We start from the raw sequence: 23,741 nt of genomic DNA, 5'->3' as shown, positions 1-23,741 counted from the left end.
AAATCATTTTATTTAAAATTATTATATTGATGGTAGATATCCATTTTTATTTAGGCTAATTTATGTTAAAGCAATCAGATAATTATGACAATATAAAGAATTCTAAATAAAATGACAACCAAATTTATAAAGATTAAATTCATAGAGTAGATAAAGCAGAGGAAAAGATTGGTATGTATAAGTGAAGACTACAAATCTTTAAAGTCTATAGAAAAGGTCTTCACATAAGACTCGAAGACATCTAGAAGATTATGAATAGCAGTTAATGAGCGTAACTCACATTGATTTAGCATGGTTTAAACTTTTTATTATAAAATCAACATGGTCATTATCTAAAAGTAAATGATACAAAAGATTTACATAAAAATAAAAGTATTTTTCCTCTCAATTCTACAACTCAACTCCCCAGAAGAACCCACTATATATAATTTCTTTTGTACCTTTCTGGATGCTTTTTTGGTAAATGCAAATATATGTTTATGTTAAACATAAATGAGATCAAATATAAATACTGTTATATAGTTTTTTTTTTTTAACTTAGTGCATCAGGAAGATCTTTCCATATTATCCCATAGAGATTGAGCTCGTCCTTTTTATTAGTCAATGCTCCATTTCACGGATTAAAAATAACTATTCTAAACTGTTTCTAAACTTTGCCTGTTTCAAAAACCACTGTAACCAAACATCCTCGATGCTCTACACATGCTGGTACTAGTTAACCCTACAGAAAAATTCCTGGAACTAGATGGGTTAAATTTTTATAGTTCTTGCCCATCAAGAAGATTGTACCCCTACACTCCCACCGACAGGGAAAAGTGCTGGATAAAACCAATGCTGGATAATAAGACATTTTAGTCTTTGCTGAACTAACAGGTGGGAAAGTTCCTCACATTAATTTGTACTTATTTAATTATGAATAGAGTTAATTAATTATTAATGAGTTAAGTATTTCTTTAATTATAAATGGAGTTTTCTCATATTTGAATTGGTCATTTGTATTTTATTTTGTCCATTTTTTATTGAGTTTTTCATCTTACTGATTTTGTTCTTCGTTTTGTTAAAGGTTTTAGACTATTTTCTGTCATATATGTTGTGAATATTTTCCCTAGTTCCTAATTTATGTTTTGCTTATTTATGTTTTGCTGTGTGTATGTGGTGTAAAGAAATTTTAAATTTCTATTTTGTCTGAATTACCAATCTTGTTTTTTATGCCTCCTGAGTTTGACATGCCTGGAAGGATTTTTTCTATTCCATCATTATAAAAACATTCATATATTTGCTATTTTTAATGTTTCATGTTTTACATTTACTTATTTTACTTATCTAAATATATTTACATGTAGGGAATGAAGAAGAACCCAGTTTTTCCCCAAATGGCTTTGCAGTTGTTCTAGCACCATTTATTAAATAATCCATCTTTTCCCTACCAACATCAGATGCCACCTTTACCCAATAATAAATTCCCATGTGGAGCTGGACTTATTTCTGGATTTTCTATATAGTTATATTGAAATAATCCCTTTTGAAGTTCTCCCTGGGTCAGTATTTTACTCAACAAGATTTCCTTATCTTGGATAGAAAATATATCCTCATTATAGCTATAAGATAGAAAGTAATCCTAAGGGGTCGATGAGTCAGGCTGCCTTCACAGTAACTATATACAGAGAAGTGTGTGCGTGTGTGTGTATTTAATATCTTAGATCTTTAAAGTTTTAGTAGCTTGAATATAAGAATAATTTAAAGTTGTCTTTTCTCTATATATAGTTCCATCTGCTCTTAGTTCTTTGTCTTATAATCTTTCAGAATTCTAAAAAGGTGGCAGCACTGTTATGAATTACTATGCTATATTTAAAAAGTCTTTTTGAAAAATAGAAATAGTAATAATTTATGTACATTAATCATTCATAGTTTATCATATATAATTATTTAATCTTCCCAACTATGTGAAGAGGCATGATAATTATTAATATCATCTAAATTTTATAGGATTGATATCTGTCTCAGAGATACAGGTCATTAATCCAGGACCATGGATTTGGCTAGCAAATAACAAAAAGAGATCCCAAATCAAACCCGGATCTTTTCAGAGTAATAATGCAAAGCTCTTTCCAGTACTTCAAATTTCCTAAGTTTAGAAGCATTTTCAGAGTTTGGGCTATGTGCTGGTACTATGATAAGACACTGGGTTATAGAAAAAAAATCTTCAGTTCTAGCTCCCTATGTTAAGGTGGAATGACTCGTGAAGCCCCTTATAGTTTAGGCAGAGACAAAGCTGTAAATAATGGCTTATCTTGATACCCTGTTTGCAAGTTTATTGTCTCCTCTTCTCAAACACCAGCCATTTCATGTTTTCCTGGTTCTAATGGGCAAAAAACATCCCAATGTCCTGCCCAAGCCTGTCCTCCTTGGACTTACTCTCATGGTCTGATTCATAATTCCTTTTTACTCTCAATGCTATGATTTTACAGCTCTGCATCTTAAAGTGGTCTGCAGAAATCCATTATAACTTAAGAGTGATGCAACACAACACTCTCTTTGGGGCCATTTGTATTTTATGAAAGACTTTTAGTAACTGATTGTTACTTTTTTGTTATAAAAGAAATATATAGGGGCACCTGGGTGGCTCAGTCGTTAAGCGTCTGCCTTTGGCTCAGGTCATGATCCCAGGGTCCTGGGATCGAGCCCCAAATCGGGCTCCCTGCTTGGCGGGAAGCCTGCTTCTCCCTCTCCCACTCCCCCTGCTTGTGTTCCCTCTCTCGCTGTGTCTCTGTCTGTCAAATAAATAAATCTTAAAAAAAAAAAAAAAAGAAATATATAGTTCCTTTTGGAAAATAGGTAGCATTAGGGGAAACATCACCTATTACCTTTCAAAAAGAGATAAACAATCTTAATCTGTGTGTGCGTATATACACACATATATATACATACACAAATATACACATACAATAGAACAAAAGAAAATGGGCCTTCAAATGGGAAGATCTAGGTTCTAGTCCTGTCTTTACCACTTACAAGTTGGGTAATAATGGCTATATCTAGCCTTTATGCATATGCTAAAACATGAGCAACTTCCATTTATCTAAGCCTCATTTCCTTATCTATAAAATGAATATATTTCTATTTGCTGTCCCCTTTAAGTGTTGTTGTGAGGTACAGTTAATAGATCATGTATGTAGTAATCAATTGCAAAATATAATGTAGCATAAGATTCAAAGATTCAGAGCAATGCACTCTTAGGGACGCTAATCTTCATATGAATCCTGCTTGTACCTTTCTGATCTCTGTTGGTGTGAGGGATCTACTCTTGGTATGTAGAAAGATGGAGATTGACACAAGCAAATGTACTAATTATACTGCAGAAATATTGGACCTTTAAAATAAAAATTCCATCATAACATATAATAACAAAGAAGTTTTCCATCTCTTCCCTTGCACTATGAGTTATAGTTTATTCTGATTATGTCAAAGGTGAGTATAATTCCCCTAAGTTAGGTCCTCTTTGTCTTGGCCACAACTGGAACTTACTAATTTTTTTTATTAGGCCAGTATCACAGCAGAAATAACCCAGTCAGCAGACAGAGAGGAGCAGATTAGATCTATAGGATGTCAGTATCATTTTTTCCATTTTCAAGGCAAATGAAATCTCTCATGCCTTAGTTTCAATGACTAAGACAAGAAGCTGGCCTTGTGGGTAGAGGTCAAGTACAATTTGATAAGGACCTTGGTCTCAAAATATATTAAAGACCAGAACATCATATAAAGATTAGGATGAAGTTTCCTGAGCTGTTATAAGAACTAGAGAATGTCAAGTTTCAAGGGACCTTAGATAGCAGCTAATAAAGCCCTTTCATTTTATAGATGGGGAACTAGAGCAGTGCATTGATTAGCCTGAGATGATATAGGTACAGTAAGTGGTAAAACCAGGACAAAAGTATGGATCAGTAATATCACTTGAATATTAATATTTGTAACTCTAGTAGTTATTTACATTTTTTAAGTTTCCTTCTAGTTTTACTTATAAACACTACTTCATGAATACTTAGGGCCCTCCCTAAAATGCCTTCTCCATCTGCCCAGGATACAGAACTGGTTCTACATATGGATTATATACTCAAAGGAGGGAGGAAGAAGAAAGATAGGAATGCTGTATTCTATTGTTTTCATTGTCACTCTCCTTATTTAATTTGAAAGGTCTTTGCTCCTTTGCTTCCAGGATGTCTAGAGCAACATACCTTAATATTGATGTTCTCAGGACATATTTCAATTACTCCTTGTCTTCTTAATCTCTCTGTCTCATTTTTGAATCTGTAAAATGGAAGTAACAGTAGTACCTATCCCATCTATTACTGTGAGAGTTAAATGAGACAAGATATGGAAAGCACTTTGAACATTGCTAATACATAGCAAATGCTAATAACATCAGCTATTATTACCACCATTGTTACTTGCTAAATCCTTTCTTCAGACAGTGTCATTGAGATACCACTTTTTAAAAAGATTTTATTTAGTTATTTGAGAGGGAGAGAGAGAGCGCATGAGCATGTGCAAGAGCACAAGAGCTGGGGGGAGGGAAAAGCAGGCTCCCCGCTGAGCAGGGAGCCTGACACAGGGCTGGATCCCAGGACCCTGGGATCATGACCTGAGCCGAAGGCAGATGCTTAATTGAGCTGCCCAGCTGCCCCAAGATACCACTTTTTAAGGTATAAGGCTATTCACAGGGCACATGGAAAAATCTGGCTAAATAGCCTCAAAAGAATATTTGAGATTATTTTAAAAGGCTGGTTTAACAGCAGAATAATTTTACGATCCCATTGAACTTTGTTCCTTATCATTATAATGATATAAGATGGTATAGAGGATAGTATGTGTATGAATAGAACTTTTCTTCTTAATGTGTAAAATTTTATTTGGTTATGAAAGGAAAAAATTTACCAGGAATATGCAAAAACAATCCCATAAATGTGTGACTCTCTCCTAATAATCTTACTGCACAAAGAGATAAAGTTTATTATCTCAATTCTATACGCTAAGGACTTTTCTACTTCTCTGACTGTATCTGGGTCTTCTCTCCCTGACTTATTAGGCTTTCTAGAGGCTACATTCTTAAATTATAGTTTATTCTCAAAGAGAAATGGAACAGGCTCAGGTCACAATAAAAATGTGTCTATATATTGAATGCTTATTGCATGTCAAATGTTTTATGGACCCACCTCCTTGCAGTTCACATTAACACTGCAAGACAGGCATTATGATCCCCATTTTTCAAATAAGAAAATGGAGCCTCAGAGAGATTGACTGATTTTCCCAAGGTCACACAGCTCATAAATGCCATAGCAGGGATTCAAACCTTGTTGGTCATTACATGATGCCATGAGGAAACTTTAAGAGGTTTTACTAAAAACAACATTCTAGGGGCGCCTGGGTGGCTCAGTCGTTAAGCGTCTGCGTTTGGCTCAGGTCATGATCCCAGAGTCCTGGGATCAAGCCCCACATCAGGCTCCCTGCTTGGTGGGAAGCCTGCTTCTCCCTCTCCCACTCCCTCTGCTGTGTTCCCTCTCTCACTGTGTCTCTCTCTGTCAAATAAATAAATAAAATCTTAAAAAAAAAATAAAACAACATTCTAGAAAATATTACCTTTTAAAACATATATAGAAATATTAAGAATAAACATAAGACAACAATTCAAATGAATGGAAGTATAAAAACAGAAGAAATATCTTTTAAACCAGCTGTTCTCTCTCTCTCAGATAAAATCTTTAAAAAAAAAATAAACCAGCTGTTCTCTAAGAAACCTGTGGTTCTTTATTGCAATATTCAGCAGAGTATCCCAGCAAATAAAAACATATATACTTTTACTCTGAGCAGATGATGTTAGATTTTTTTTTCCATTTTAACTTGTATTAACATGAATGATCAGTTTGATCTTCTGTGAAAATAAATTTTTTTTCACATCCTCTGTGGAATATTTGAGACTTCTAATTGTCTTTTGGGATTACGCATACCCCAGTTTCCTTTGAAAGCAGTATTACTTTAAGACCATCCCAGAAGCCCATGTGAGGAGGGGAGTCAGGATCCACATGCAGGTGAAGGCAAGTCTTGGCTTTCAGGGTGCACAGAGCACTGGGGAGGGGCAGCCTCCTGCAGCACCTCTGTGTCAGGATTTGGGAGTGGACATGTATTTGGAGAGTGTTAATGGTCACTCCTGGCCTTCATGGAGCCTCTGGTTTGCCCTAATATTTTGTTTGTTACATGGCAGGCTTACTGCCTGATTAGTGAGATGCCACTTCCTAAGTACAAAAATCATATGTTGGAAGGAAAGTAGTTATCATAATTTATGTCAGTGTTGCCATTTATTGAGGAAAAAAATTTTATGAGTGCTATTTAGAACCAGATCATTTTCCATGGAATCATATGATACTCTTGTGTATGTAAGGGGCAGCTGTTGCCAAATGCATAGAGCTCTTTAAAGAGTTGCTGAAGAGTCTCTTCCACGCTGAGAGTTGCTTTTTAATTAGACTTTTCAGGTTGTCTGTATAAGTCATAGTAATTCATAATATCAAAAATATAATTATCTTAAATATTTTAGGATATCCAGCTGGATTTAATTAAGCAAGAGGATACCCCCATGTTTATACTCACCAAATGATTGTTGATCCCATGTACATTGCACAAAAAGTCTCATGTATACTTTTAAGGCTCTGAATTACTTTTATTACAAATTGTGGGTACCATAAACCAAAAGAAATGCTTTTCTAAAATGAGGAAACCATCATGAGGTACTGGGACAATGAAAATATGGGCTGTAGAGTCAGAAAAACTTGAGTTTGAATTTAGACTCTGCCTCTTCCTAAATGGAAGACTTTGAATAAATCTCTTAATCTCTCTGGGATGCAGTGTCTTCCTCAATAAAATGAAGATGCCATGTCTCACACTGGATTGTTGGGAAGATAAATAGCATGATGCGTGGCCATACCAGGTCTCCAACAGTTTTGAGTTTAAGAAGATCATGAGCACTACCCTATGACTCCCCGCCCCCGATCTCACTTCATTCCCTTCCCTCTTGGAAGCAACTATTATTTGTTCTTCTAAAATGTCTACTTATGATCTCCATGATTTTCTTAATTGCATGTGTTTTTGTCCTTAAGCAATAAATATTTTTTTGCCCATCTCGCATATTTTTGCACTTAACTTTCTCTTCTCAGCTTAAGGTCACCTCCTCCGTGAAGTCTTCCCCAGTCCCCCAGGCTCCAGCTCCCTGACTGTCCCTGCCACTAGAATTGCTTTTCCCCAACCCATTCCCTGAAATAGAATCCTACCACTCTCCCAATTAACACTCTAGTGGCTCCCCAGTTCTCTTGGTCCAGGCTTAGAGATGAAGGTTTGAAGCAACCTTTGCGAACTGCAGTGTTATTCCTACCTTTTCTGAAAAGACTGATTGAAGCTCCCTTGGGAAAGCCCTGTTACTCCTGCTGGATGCCTCCTACTGGAAGGTCTTAGCTCATGTTACTCTGGACAAGGAAAATGTGGAGCAGAGAAATGCTGACCTGCTCTGACTTCAAAATATAGTTTGTAAGAGAAGACACATTTCTGTATCATCCATGTAAATAACCATAGAGTAATCATGACTCTACTCTGAGTTCCACTCTGATGAGGGAAATAATATAAATAAATGCCCTTGCTTATGACAGGGAAATTGATTGGGAGAAAAAAACAACTCAAATCCTTTAGAAAAGACTTTTGGTTTTGCTTTTGTTTTTTTAAGTTATAGACCATTCCAAATCAGCTCTGAAAATCCCTTCTATATTAAAAAATTAGTAAAAGTATTATAAATATAATGCCTAATTTATATGATTATAGGGAAGCTTTAAGTCAAACTAATGATGTAGGGAAACTATATGTTTTCAGACTATATGTATTCACATGTTCTAAATAGAATTAAATATTACTACTTTTACCATAGAGATTTTTTAGTTTTTTATTTAAACTTTCAGGATATACTGATGCTATATATGTAATTTATTTGATGCTAAGTCCTTAGGGACGTAGTCTACAAATGCAACACTGTTCCTGGAATAAATAAGATTCACTTGATGGGATGATTTCCACTGAGGAAATAAACTAGGAACTTCTGTGTTTGGCAGAAAGTTAATCTCCAAATGTGAGTATTCCAAATGTTGCTTTGGCCAAAATCTTTAGAAAGAAAATAAAGCCAGTTTCTGCTTTGAAAGCAGTTGACCTCCAAAGTTTTATATTGATTCTAAATTGGAATTTTTTGCTGAGTTGTCTTGAAAGTTTTTTCATTTTGTTTTGTTTTTGTCATATGTACTAAAAGGTCCAAAAGGACCTAGGGCATTAGTTTATTTATATGATATGAGGTTAGGAAGCCTGTTAGCTCTTAAATACCCTATTAGGATCTTCTCTTACCCTGATAACAATATCACATTTCTAATAACGCGAGTCCCAGAGTTGCCAGCAACTCGAGAGAATGGCTCCCCAAATTAGATTTTCAGAAATGTGCAGGATAAGACTTATTATTTCCTGCCTAAAAATGAATATCACTGGGGACAATTTAAGAAATTTGGGGAAAAGAATTTTGCCTACGACTCTATAGGCAAAATTCTTTTCCCCAAGTCTGTGGGATTCCTCTTTGCCCTGCTTTCTTTCATCTGAACCAACACAGTACCACTGTGCCTTGTTCTGCCCTTAGCTCAGTCTCAGATCTCCCACAGGCAGAGTCCAACTCCTAAAACCAGAACTTTATGCTCTCTCACTAAAACCAGGTCATCTTTTAAGCAAAAACATTCAGTCTGATTTGCTGAAGGTCATATTTCCTAGGCTGGTGGTTCTGAGAATGATAAATTGATGCCCACTTACCTGGTGTAGATCTTCATTCTGGTCCAGCTGAGTCACAGCCTCACAGTGTGGTCTTTTCCTTTGTGTCCTACTCCGTTTCTGCCACATGGGATTTTTAACATAGAAGTTGGGTTTTTTGTGATCAAGAAAGAGGAATCATAGGATTTTAATATAATTTTGTTCACTTAAAATAACTAGGTCCTTCATTTCAGTTAAGGATCATTTTGTTTCTGGGGCTCAGTTGGTAAAGCATCTGCCTTCGACTCTGGTCATGATCCTGGGGTCCTAGGATTGAGTCCCATGTCAGGCTCCCTGCTCAGCGGGGAGTCTGCTTCTCTTTCTCTTCCTCCCCCTGCTTGTGCTCTCTCTCTCTCTCTCTCTCCCTCTCCCGTCAAATAAATAAATAAAATCTTTAAAAAAAATTTTTTTAAAGGATCATTTTGTTTCTAAAAATAAAAAAGATACCAAATGCCTCCTCTGACAGAGAAGTTCCCTTTTCCTCTCTTCTCTGTTTCTCTTCAGGTAGAGATCTCAGGAGAAGTGAAAGGCAAGAGTAAAATGAAGAGCTAAAAGTTACTTTTAGCTCTAGCCAGACTTCTTCCTGGGAACTTAAGAGGATGTTTCCTTACCAACACCTGGGCCACACCCCGTGAGTCAGAGCCTCGAATGAGAGGCCAGGAAACCAGTGTGCTTTGAAAGTTCCCCAGGTGATTCTAACCTGTATCCAGGTTTGAGAAGCCCTGGAGTTTCCAATCATGACACAATACTGAATTGTGTCCTCAGCTTTCACTTGCTACTACATATTACCTGTGTGCCTTTTAATATTGTCTATCCTGTTTTTGTACCTGTAAAAGGGAGGTGGTACGTAATGACAACTGGTCTATCTTTCTTTCATCATGAAAACCACAAGCAAAAACATTTATCTTCCATATAGCATTTCATTCTGTTTCAAATGTTGTAAATGTGCATCACTGTGTTTAGGACAATCAATATATTGATTCCACTCCATTCACTCTAAAGTATTTAGTTAATGGCTATTATATTATCTTATTTTTAAATTGTTCCTTCATTCAACAAATACCCATTGGGTACATCTCTTGATACTCCCTTATTTAGAATGCCCCCATCACAGAATCTTGGATCCTAGGGCTGAAAGGGACATGTTCCGATTTTCTCAACTAGAAGATGAAAAAACTGAGACCCAGAGGGTATTGCGGCTTATGCAAGACTAGTTACAGTAGACTAAAACATCTAGTTAGTGGCAGAGCTAGAAATAGACCCAAATACTCTTACTTAATCTTTTACCTGAAGTCCTTGAGCCGTATTTTAATATGGCTACCTATTGTTGCATAAAAAATTCCCCTAACATTTAGTAGCTTCAAACAATAAAAATCATTTATTATATCTTACCATTTCTGTGGGCCAGGAATTTAGACAGGGCATAGTGGGACAACTTGACTTTGTTCCCTGATGTCTGGGGCTTCAGCTAGAAGACTCATAGGTAGGGGGCTAGAATCATCTGAAGGCTATTTCATTACATGTGTGGCAGCTGATGCTCATACTAATGATCACAACACCCATACTTGGCTCTTCCATGTGTTATGGTCTGGTCTTCCTTACAGCATGGTGGCTGAGTCCAGAGCAAGTGTCTCAAGAAAAAGAGAGAGCCAAGGAAAAATAGATGAGCTTAGAAAGTCATGAAGAGTTACTTTTGCCACACTCTGAGGGCCAGGTCAGTTATTAGAGTACCCAGATTCAAGAGGAGGGACCATAGCCCCCACCTCTTGGAAGAGTGTCCACATCACATTGTAAGAGGATAATGTGGGATGATATATCTATCCTACTGGAGCCACCATCTTTGGGAGAATACAATCTGCCACAAGTCAGAGGTTATTTATGGGAGCCTGGTACAAGTTGAAAACCATGTCCATCACTGTTTTATATAAATGAGGCAAGAGAGCACAACTCCCTCGAGAATATATCTCTGAAAAGCCTAAAGCCAATCATGCTTAAGCAATATATCCCCTCAAAAAACCCCACATATACACAATATTTACCCTCCACATTTAGTGTTCTGATTTTATGCTCTAGCTTCATGCTCTGGCTTATTAATGCTATATAAATGATGGTTAGGTAAGACTCTTGAAAAAAAAAAAAAACCAATTTTCTCTTTATTATTTTCCATAGCATTTAGAAAATGAGAGGGACTTTAGCTTCATCATATGGACTCTCAAGAAGTCAGGAAATAATTACAATGTATCTTGGGCAATTGAGTGGAGTAAGGCTACTAAATGTCTCCTGGAACCTAGAGCTTACCCCTCCCAAGCATATATTTTACAACTGCCTCTCTTCTTCTCTGTATCTTTATATAGAATGTAGCTCTCAGAGGGAATTGCTGTGCCTTTCTTACTCAGAGTGGCATTTCTAGTGCCAGCATAGTCCTTAGCACAATATGTATGCATGTTAATATATGTCAATATATATACTGAACCATTTTATCTTTCAGAAACATTGCAGAGTACGTACGTGCTGAAAAATATCAAAAGACTTCCTCTTATTATCATTGTAATTTTTTCTTCCTATTTATTCATGGGAGAGAAGTAGAATTTTATTGGCTTTATTTCCAATATGAATAAGCAGGTTCATAGTCCAAACCCACAAAAAACTTATTATATAAAGGTATATTAGAAAATCTCTCTCTCTGGGGCACCTGGATGGCTCAGTTGCTTAGGCGACTGCCTTCAGCTCAGGTCATGATCCTGGAGTCCCGGGATCGAGTCCCGCATCGGGCTCCCTGCTCGGCAGGGAGTCTGCTTCTCCCTCTGACCCTCCCCCCCTCATGCTCTCTCTCTCTCATTCTCTCTCTCAAATAAATAAATAAAATCTTTAAAAAAATCTCTCATTATTTTAAAATATTAAAAAATATATATATATGAACATTGAAAGACAGGAATCGTCGACAAACTTTAAACCCAACAGGATATTATTTTCCACTGTGATTAATGCAAAATAACCAGAAAAGTTAAAACATTTTAAATCATCTAGCTAATTTGATTTCATGATGGAAAACCTTAGTTTTAGTTTTTATTTTCCAAACTTACTACAATGACATCTTGTTTTGGAAAATAGTCTGTTTTCTTCAGCCTTACTGTTGCTGGTATAGTTGGGCAAATACCAACATAATTTAGTAGATTCAAATGGTTTTGACACGCTGTTACCAACTTGGCTACTGACACAAGGAGCCACTGTTGTTATCTTATTCAACCATCTCTCATTATATTGCATATGATAACTTAAATACATGCATAAAGATACAGTATTAAAAAATAAGATGAAAAATCTTTCTAATCCTTTCAATTTGATGTCAAAGTTATTTTGTTGTATAGGTCCCAGAAGAACATCCTTATTAATTCATCCTTTCTAACCCCTAAACAAGTAGATGTTCCAAGTCCTTTTTGACACTTCTATCAATTTATTTTGGAAATCATTTTCTAATATTTTTAGAATGTAAAACATAGTCCTCAAATTAAAAATGTAGCTGGGACAGAGTCCTTGATTCAAGCATCATTAATTGAATGACCCTTAAGTCAAACCTCAACTGAAGAGTTCTTTAAAACTAACTTAATTCTAAAATACATTCCTAAAGAAGTACATGTATAAAATTTTCCTTGATGTTATAATATAAAGACAATGTTGAAAGCTTTATACATTACTCAATCATGATAACTATTATATATTATATCCTATAAAAATGAAAATCTTGGATCATATTAAATGTTTATCACCTATTTATCAGAGTCCCTATAATTATGGTATATTTAAAATTTAATGACCTGTTTGGGAAAATATCTAGTGTTGTTCATCTATAAATGAAGGTCACGGGGCGCCTGGGTGGCTCAGTTGGTTAAGCGACTGCCTTCGGCTCAGGTCATGATCCTGGAGTCTCCGGATCGAGTCCCGCATCGGGCTCCCTGCTCAGCAGGGAGCCTGCTTCTCCCTCTCCCGCTCCCCCCCTCTTGTGCTCTCTCTCTCACTCTCTCTCTCAAATAAATAAATAAAATCTTTAAAAAAAAAAAAATGAAGGTCACAAGGCTTTTTTGATGGCTCATGAACTTCTTTCTTGTAGCATTGATGTTTATGCAATTTTGGTCTATAATCACTGTCCACACTTTTATTCTTAGCATGAACTAATAACATCTTTTTCCTGTCAATTCCAAAAAAGAATACGTATATAATGAGTACACATTTGTGTACACACACATGCAGTGGAAGACATAAATGGTGGGACAAATTATTCTTGAATTCCTTTGCCACTCAAGTCACCCATAAACTGAAAATGTGAGAACCACGTATCTAATATATAATACCTAGTTTGTCTGAAATTTTCACTTCATTAATTGATTTACTCTCTTCTGGCACTTATTTGGGTATAATACAAGTGCAATCTATTTGAAGTTAATTCTCCAAATATTCCTGACTGCTGAGTGCACAGGTATGTCAGTCATTTCCTGACTAGTGAGAAGTAGAAAACTCATAGCCAGTTTTTTCTGTATTGAGTACCTAGTTTGTTTAATTTTGAACAAGGGAACAGAAAAGAGGAACCCAAATTCCCAACTTTTAACCCAGCTCTGTGGAAATTAATATCAGGGAGAGTTTACTACATATTTATTGGGTCCCTGGACTGCAAGATCTTAAGATCTGATACTGAATCCCAGATTCCTACTTTCTCACCGCAAACCTCGCCTCTTATGGTTGTTGAGTTAATTAATCCAGGTGATGAGAGTAAAGGCCTTAAGCACTGCTCTAGGCACACAGTTATTAGCATACAAATAGCTCAATACAAAGGCAGCACTCTACCTGTGATGCCCTTGATGGACTCTCATTTCAGATTGGGTTAATTAAAAATATTTGAATGACCCTACCCACCAGACCATTCAACTACTATTTACAGTTACTACGTCTTTCATTTTTTTTATTGCTACATGAGAATTCAATGCCAGTAGAAGCAGAACTAAGGAAAACAATTGCATTTAATGCTTTAATTGGAGTGTATTAAAAAAAAGCCCACCCTCCTTTGTCAGTCCACATGCCTTCTGGTAGCCACACTTCCAATATATCCAACTGGAAAATATACATTTTGCTTTGACTCATTCCTCTCTTTTGTTGACTAAATACATTGGAGATTTGCTTTTGGTAAAATCCCCAATATATATAACTCTCATGTCAGTATCTGTGCAGTAAATGTACACCTATCTTTCTTTGTGTATATGCCAAATGGCAATAGAGGTTTTAACTGTATGTAGAACTATGCTTCCATAAGATTTCTGAGGGTATCCTATGACATATTGTAGAACTTGATCCCGGAAATTATAAATTAGTCAAAAATTTAAGTTTTGTGAGATTGGGAGCATCAATTCTTAACAGATGAAAATTGAGAAGAGGTAGTCAGCTTCGTCTTATCTATGTGAACCATTGCACAAGGGAATGCAGACTCCATCAGCCTATACAATGAGTAGGGTATGGTTTTTTGGTTTCTTCCACTTTTCTTTCTCATTGTTCCTTTCCTCGGCACCTGATTGAACTTGTAGGCTGTCTCAAACACCCAGTATTAAGGCCCCATATGCACCCGCCTTACCTGACCATGCCGCTGTCCCTTTCAGTCCTGGCTTACTACCTGCCACCCCCCGTTCTTCATTGCTCTGCCCGCTGCCAACTCTTTGGCTAAATGATTCAACAAACAACTGAGCCAGCTAGATATTTAGTAGCATGTAGTAGTGACAACAGTGTCCTGTTTCTTTCCTACAGGGCCGTTTAGCAATCTTCTTCTGTAGTATAGATATATATATATATTTTTACAGACATTTAAGGAAACACACTAAGGTATATTAACCACCGCCTCTGTGACTGCTCTTAAAGTCACGATGAGTTGGTAATATAGCCCTAAGTGTGCCCACAAGAAACCCATGTCTCTAGGAGAATGTGGCTAAGAAATTATGAAATTGGTCTTTAATAAAAACCACTTCAGGTCCTAAACTAAACTTATGAGCCTTCTGACAAAACCTGATCAGCCTCCAGTGTCCCCTATCTCAGTTAAGTGACACCCCCATCAGTCATGCTATAAAAGTCAGAAACCTAGGATTTATCCTGCACACCTTCCTCACCCTCACTTTCCCCAATATTTAATCCACAATATTTAGTCAATTTTACCTCCTAAATCATTTCCGAATAGGCAATGTCTCTCCTCTAGAAAATTGCAACCACTTCCTTAACTGGTCTCTTTGCTTCCATTCCCACCCCCTTCCAAATTTTCCTCCAAGTTACCAAGTTGCCGCCAAGTCACCACCCCTCCCTCTGCCCCCATTAAAACACGTTAAAGTCTTTTCCATGGATCTTAGATTATAGAGTCAAAGTTTTCAAGGGACCTGTATGGCATATTAGTTTGCTAGGGCCACCATAACAAAGTACCATAGACTGGGTGGCTTAAACAACCGAGATGTATTTGCTCACAGTTCTGGAGGCTGAAAATCTGAGATCAAGGTGTTGACAGGATCCATTTCCTTCTGAGGCCTCTCTCCTCAGCTTGTAGATGACCATCTTTTCCCAGTATCTTCACATGCTCCTCCCCCTGGGTGTGTCTGTGTCCTCATTGTCTCTTCTTATAAGGACATCAGTCACATTAGATTAGGGCCTACCCTAAGGAAATTTTAATTACTTTTTTAAAGGGCCTTGCTCCAAATATAGTCACATTCAGGGCACCTGGGTGGCTCAGTCATTAAGCGTCTGCCTTCGGCTCAGGTCATGATCCCAGGGTCCTGGGATCGAGTCCCACATCAGGCTCCCTGCTCTGCGGGAAGCCTGCTTCTCCCTCTCCCACTCCCCTTGCTTGTGTTCCTGCTCTCGCTATCTCTTTCTTTGTCAAATAAATAAATAAAATCTTTAAAATATATATATAGTCACATTCTGGAGTACTAGGAGTTAGAACTTCAACATATGCATTTTAGGGGGACATGGTTCAGACCCACAACACATGGACTTTGTGTAATCCGATCCCAACTCACTGTTCCAGCCTCTTGTCTCCCCTTAGCTCACAGGAGTCAAATTCATTACATTCCCCCACAGTGTAGCACTTTAAATATTGTTTCAGCCTGACTGAGGGCTCTTTCTCCACTTTGTAGTACTTATTATGATCTTGCATTTATTCTCCCAATTCTTTTGTTATCTGTCTTCTCAACTTCACTCTAAGTGCCATGTTGGTGAGGATCTCATATATTTTTGTTCACTGTATTTCCAAGATCTAGCACACTATATGGCACAAAATAAAAGATCAACAAATATAATTTTTTTGTTTGAATAAATGAAATGACTCCAGAAGTTTACTGTGTTCATGTACACGTATAACCAAGCAAACAGGATTTAGCATAAGGAAATGATGCACATTTTGAGGTTTCTACAACCCTGAGTAAGAAATCAGAGACTTAACATAGAAATGTCTAGTTGTGGCCAAAATCTGATATCTGTCCCATAATGATAGACTTTATTTAGTTCCCACACAGGCAATCCATCTGTAATAATTATTAGTAGGGTGATTGGGGACCTCTGGCCATTTGACTAGCTTCTGTTGAAAATCTTACTATCTGTCTGTCTTAGTTTGTGATTCAGTTTTGCTTTATGCTTTTTTTTTTTTTTTTTTTTTGCTTTTTGCTTTTTTCTGATGATTTCAGCACCCACCACCGATATGTTTATTGACTGGGCAAAACCACCCTGCTGAGGCATTTTGATGGCAATGCAGCCCTCTGTTTTTGATGGTAGTGCAAGGCACCTGTGTCACTGCGTGTCCCTAGGGATTGCGCAATGCCCACAAGCGGAAGAGAAGAGCTATTAAAATAGCTAACAGCCCTGACTGAATGTCTTCTCTTTCTTGGCCACAGGCTGGAGCTATCCAGGAATGGATGTCCTCATGATTCTTTCCAAACCATTCCCTGCTGAAGCAAGGCATCTGCTCCTCTCTAAGCAGTGTCATGGAAGTGAGTTTTCAGTGTCTGGCACACTGCCCTCCGGAGGGGAGAAGGGGACTTTGCCCCATAGGGAGAGAGAAGAGTACACAATGTATCCTCTAGGTCCTAAGATCCTGGCTACTGTTGGGGACGCCGGAGTTTTCTTCCCTGAGGAAATCTCTCTCTCTTCTCCTTCCTTTGTCCCCGATCACGGAGTATTGCAGTGCTTACTACTCAATTCTCTATTCATCATTCTCCATCTTCATACATTTGTAGAGTTCCTGGAAGTTAGAGAGCTTACAGTCCGGTTTCTCACTGTACACATCCATAGTCCTCATCTTGCTCCAATTCCCACAAGTAGCGGATTGCAGGGCTGGGTCTTGAATCCCTGTCTCCAAACTGGCACTTGCAAGTACCCCTCAGCCCCACCCCAGCCAATTACTTAATCCTTTCCCATCATGTCAGTGATGAACTCGAAATGATACCAGTCATTCGGAGCTGCTGCTTTTTTTCTTCTGTTGTCTTTCTTTTTATTATTTTTATTTTTCACTGTGGTAAAATACACAGAACATAAATTTACCATCTTAAGCATTTTTAAGTACACAGTTCTGTGGCATTAAGTACATTCATCCTGCTGTGTAACCATCACCACCGTCCATCTCCAGAACTTTTTTTATCCTGCAAAACTGAAACTTTGTACCCATTAAACAGTAACCTCTCCTCCCATTCCCACTGAGGTAGTATCTCAACTGTGCTCTTGATTTGCATTTCCCTCATGATTAGTGATGTTGAACATCTTTTCGTGTGCTTATTGGCCATTTGTATTTCTTCTTTGGAGACATTTCTATTCATGTGCTTTGCTTATTTTTTTAATGTAGTTTTTTGATGGTGTTGTTGAGGGCTGTTTTGTTTAGTTTAGTTTTTTGAACATTTATATAACACCTCTCTCTTCCTGAGAAATGTCATGCTAAAAAAATACCATTGCAAGATATACCATGGGTATAATTTACACAGAGCTGCCAATGGGGCACTTTTTTTTTTTTGTCCAATATATATCACAAACCTACTCATTGAACATTTTGAATATTTATCTCTTTTTGATCTTTTAAAACCTTAAGGACTGTGAGAGATATAGAGGCTTATCTTATTTACAAGTATTATTTGAGTGTCTGCCCAAGATGGCAGATCACAGATTTCACATACAGTGAGAGAAAGGAAAAGATACTGCTGAACAGAGAAAATAATACATGGTTAAAGAATTCCTGCTGGCCTTCTTTGAGTACCAGATATTGCTGAGGTTAGATATTGTAACTATCTTGTGGTCTATTGTTTCGCAGTCAGGCGTTGCCTTTATTTCAAGCACAGATGTTGCAAAATTTGACTATTTTTAGCTACATTTAAGTAATGTTACCATAGCGTTCATTAGGAAAGGCAAATATGAAATGTAAGATAGGATATGTTGTTTTTTCCTCCTGCTGGTGGGAATTTCCAAAGAAGCAAAACAGTGTTAAGAGGTGAAATGGAAAACTTGGGCAATTTTCTATAATATCACTGAATGTGTTCCACCTTCGTTTGCTGTTGTTTTTATGGGTGTATTATGATTATTCCTCATTGGCCACTGAGATTCATTTCCCTTAATAGTTTAGTAATTACATTTGTGAAATATCTTTTTAACAGCTAATCACCATCAGGGCACTCTTAAGAGATGTAATTAGAAACACCAGCAGACATTCTGTCTTAAACGTATTGCTAATTTAGTACTAACTCATTGTTTTTTATTGCAACTTGCTGTTGGTATCATGAATGAAGCTTTAATTATAGAGACTGGACCTCTCTGAAATGGCACTCCCACTTGGTTTAAGTGTCCTCTTTTAATCTGTGGGGTATTCCTTATCAGAGATTATTGTCAAACATTTTTTTAAGTATTCTTCCAGTTACCAGAACACAGACTAAAGGCGGGGCCAAACAAGGTGAGATGAGTATAACTTTCCCTTCCCCCCTGTAAAGCTGTCTTATTCTCAGCTCCAAAACTACACCACAGGGAACATCCCTATTAGCAACACCAAATAAAACCCAGAACAAATACAAGTTAGTTTATTTTGTCTTTTCTTTTTTTCCCTTTTCTATATTTCAAAAGCAATTCCTACATGTTATAAAAGTTAGAAAATGCAGATAAGCAAAAGAAAATCACCTGCAAACCCACCTCCTGGAGAGGTTTTAGTATCATCTTTGCGATGACTCTGCTGTGAAAATTTGTGCAGTTGTACTGGGTGTGTGTGTGTGTGTGTGTGTTTCTAATTATTCACTTTCTCTTTACTCAGACAAGGATTATTTGTTCCTGATACATTGACTTTGGGCTTCATGTTGTGACTTGCTTAGGTCAATGGGAGGTGACTGAGTAGCTGTTCTTACCCCAGCTGAGCAAAGTTTGAAATGCCATTTTGTAGTTTGGCTCCTCTGGCCTGACAACCCCCTGCCAGGAGAGCAACACCCTCAAGATCAGTGCTGCTCCTTCAGCCTTGGTCACAGAAAAAAAGCAATGGGAAGCAGACACACAGAGGGAGCTTCAGCTGTCACTTGAGAAAAAAAAAAAAAAAAAAAAGAAATCTGTTCTTTTAAGCCACTGAGACTTGGGGGTGGGGGTTGTTTGTTACACAACCAACCTGACTAATATTTTACCTAGCCCCCTAGACTTCGTTTCCACAGCTACAAAATTACAGTAACAATAATGGTATCTACATAGAAAGGCTACTGAAAGGACTAAGGAAGATAGTATATTGAGAGTGCCTGCTGCATAATAAGAGCTCAGAAAATTCATTTTATTTTATTCTTCAAGCCTTTCTTATATGTATATTTACAAAAACAGTGCATTCAATTTGTAGACCTTTTAAAAAGTGTTAATGTAATAAATATCTATATAATAAGGTAATTAAATATGCTAATACAATTTTTAATGGCCGCACAGTGTTCCATGGTGTAGATGTACCAAAGTTTATTTAACAAATCCATTATTTTGAGCATTTAGATTATTTCCAAATTCCACCATAGTAGACAATATTATAATTAATATTTCTATAATTAAATATCAACCAATTTATGATTATATCTGTAGGAAAAAAATCACTGTCAAAGGGTCTCTATGTTTTAAGGATTTTGACACATATCGTAAAATTGTTTATAGTTTAAAAACTTAGGCAATTAATAAAGCAAAACTTTGCCGGAATATAGTTATATATCCCCATTAGTATAATGCTTATAATAGTTAAGATTTCCTGTGGTAAAATCCCATCAAGCAATTATGTTAAAATGCATGAATCCTTATGTTACAGTATTTGTTCCTGCTTCCACTAAATTATTTTAGCCAAAAGAGACATATTCTGTCTTGTTCTCTAAGCATCTAATATTTATGTTGATACAAGGAAAAATGTACTGTCTGAGCATGATATTTTCATTGCTCTTAAATGGGGTGCTGTTGAATTTTGTGTCTTTGATAGTATTGTGTGAAAACAGCAAAGCACATTTTACCATAGGACTCATCTATATGACAATCAAATTCTTGTTGTCTTCTTATAATAAGATAGGACTTTTATTACTTTATTTTTCAAGAAACACTGAGTTTTAATTAAAAATAACTTTAAAGGGATGCCTGGGTGGCTCAGTCGGTTAAGCGTCTGCCTTCAGCTCAGGTCATGATCCCAGGGTCCTGGGATCGAGTCCCACATCGGGCTCCCTGCTCCGCGGGGAGCCTGCTTCTCCCTCTGCCTCTGTCTCTCTCTCTCTGTCTCTCATGAATAAATAAATAAAATCTTTAAAAAATAATAACTTTAAAGACATTTCTGAATGACTATGATAAATATCTTAGTCTTAAAAATAAATCAAGGAAATGGCTTCTAGACTATGTTTCCAATTGTGCTATTGATTTTGTTTCCTGTTCTAGTAAATACTATCAACAGCACCCCATTTAAGAGCAATGATAATATCATGCTCAGACAGCACATCTAGTAAATATTATCAGCCAACTTTTTAAAAGGACTACAGATTGAATGCACTATTTTTGTAAATATACATATGTGCACAGAGAAAGTTTACCTTTCCGTCAACTGGGGGTGTATATGTATATATATATGGGGTGGGTGGGCTTGTGCACTCTACAGTGATGTTTGCTGCCCGTTTCAAGTCTTGAATTTGTATATACACAGAGCTCCATGAGAAACATCTCTGTTCTAGGGAGACAAATTAGAATTGAACTGCAATTAATCCAGTGCCATGAACTATGAAACTCCGTGGCATTTAACAAAGTATTAACTGATGGCAGTATAGCAAACCACTCCTAAAAGTGTTGCTTTTTATATTTGAAAGTTCACTTGTTATGTATTTGTTTTAATGGGCTTCTCTTTACACCTTTCTAAATTATTTCAGCATTTTTCTTGCCAATGCTTAATTAAGCTGACTCTAAAACAGCAGTTGATATGGACCAGATGGAAACATTTGGCTGGCTCTATTTCCCACAGTTCTTTGGTTTAGGAGAGCCCTGGGATCAACATTAGCCTCACCACTGATACTGCGCTAAGAAGATCCTTGATGAATTGAGTATTTTGATTTTTATCTTAATTATCTCTGGTTGTATAGACTCTGCATTTAATTCTGATAGAAGGAGAGAATATAGTACTGCATTTCTAAATTTCATATTTTAAGAATATTGAAGCAGTTAATCAAGGAGTATTAGTGGTAATCTAGTCCAATATTTACCTTGGTGGCCAACTCTAGAATTAGCATGATTCCACAGAGAGCAACTTTGAAACTGACACTGAAGCACTTGTGAATAATTGCTTCAATACAGTTAAATTAGAAAAAAGAGCATAAATAATTTCCATCTGTCTTTAAGCAATAATCATTCCAAAGTGTGATTATTAGTTTACTTGTATGATTTAGATAAAAGTCAATATAGCCAATATAGTTGACCTAGGAAAATAATATTTGTCTAATGGTTTTGTTTTGTTGGGGGGGGAGGGGCAGAGGAAGAGGGTTGGAGAGAATCTTAAGCAGGCTTCACACCCAGTATGGAGCCCAGTGCTGCACTCAATCTCACAACCCTGAGATCGTGACTGGAGCCAAAATTAAGAGTTGGACGCTTAAGTGACTGAGCCACCCAGGTGTCCCGTCTAACGATTTTAAAATGAGTAGTCATAAATCTCTTACTGCCTTTTAGATTTGGTCCTTGTGGTTATAATAGATTACTAATGAAAACTAAGAATCCTTATGGGCCTATAACCCTTCAACAAGGAATGTTCATGAAGAGACTCTAAAGGGAAATATATTGTCATTATTTGTAATTAATTATTAAACATGTATGACAAACTAGAATTCTATAACAATATAAAGTAAAATATCTTTTAACCAAGAGAAAGAATGAAATGTGCTTAACATATTTAACAATCTTCAAATTGTCAATTTAAGAGACAATAAATGTTTACCAAACTTCTATTTATTTTCCAAAGCAAAATTTCACATACTTTTTAAAGCACAATTATTTTTTAAAAAGAAAAATTATTGACAACTTATTCTCAAACTGTCATTACTTAATATTGATTTTAAATGTATGTATTTCTAGAATCAGTGTGAAATATGAGAAGAGCATGGTTTTGAAGAACTGTTTTCAAATTTTATCTCTGCCCCTCAGTGACTGTGAGAACTTAGTACTAAGTCACTTAACATCTGCAAACTTTTGTTTCCTTATGCCTAAAGTGGGGATAATGTTTATTTGCATTTGATGTGAGGATAATGTAATAAATATAATTACCTGGCTCTTAGTATGCACTCAGTTCATTTTAGTTTCCTTCTTTCCTTTCCCATCAGTTCTTTTTTAAAAAGTCCATTTTTTTAAATTGTATTTTATTATGTTATGTTAGTCACCATACAATACATAAGTCCATTTTAATACATATTTTAATTTGGTTAAAGACTACTATATATTCCTGTGTATCAATCAGCCATGATAATAATAGGTTTTCTTGATAAACATTAGGTTCCATCTGTATCTTTCCAAAGAATATCAAAACTTTCCTGAGCCTAAAGCCTTAAGTTCAAAGGTGTGTTGTATTTCACTCCTACAACAGAGCTCTGTTACCTGACTGCTTCCTACCAGCGGTTAGTTCAGGTCTCAGGAAGCCCTGCCCATTAGCTACCTTGCCCAATAGCAACAGCAGAGCAGTGAACTTACGTTAGTCAACTTACATTAGGGAAGAAATTGCCAGTCAAGTTTCCTTTGGAAAGAGTCACAGGTTCTGTTAGAGTAAACTCTTGGTCAACTCAGTTATTCCAATTCACTTCATTGGTATGACATGAATCCTAGCGCTTACTTCTCCAGTGTTTCCTTTAGCTACTATCACTGAATGCAAACCACCAGAGGGAGGCAGGGGAAGTACAAAGAGCTGTCATAGAAATTCAGTCAGAGATTGGGAAAATATGAATAAAGATTACTTATGGATGGAGATTATCTAGATGCCTTCCAGACACATTCTGAATTCACTGAACTTGGTTGCATGCTTCTCAGTCATTATCCGATCTACATCCCCAAACCAAATCACATGCATTAAGATTACTTCTTTGGTATTTCTAATTAAATGTAGGATTGGCTAAGTCTTATTTTAGGGACCAAAACTTCTTTACATATATAATTTTTAAAAATTGAATTGATAAAGTGAGTCACATGCAAGTTTTCTTTTAATAAAGAAAGTATTGGGGCTCCTGAGTGGCTCAGTCGGTTAAGTGTCTGCCTTCGGCTCAGGTCATGATGCCCCGCATCAGGTTCCTGCTCAGCAAGGAGCCTGCTTCTCTCTCTCTCTCTCCCTCTGCTCCTCCCCACTACTTATTCTCTCTCTCTCTCTTTCTTAA

This window comes from Mirounga leonina, unplaced genomic scaffold (assembly GCF_011800145.1).
Source record: "Mirounga leonina isolate KUSES-001 unplaced genomic scaffold, KU_Mleo_1.0 Mir_174, whole genome shotgun sequence".
Lineage (NCBI taxonomy): Eukaryota > Metazoa > Chordata > Mammalia > Carnivora > Phocidae > Mirounga > Mirounga leonina.
Note: the sequence above shows the minus strand (reverse complement) of the source record.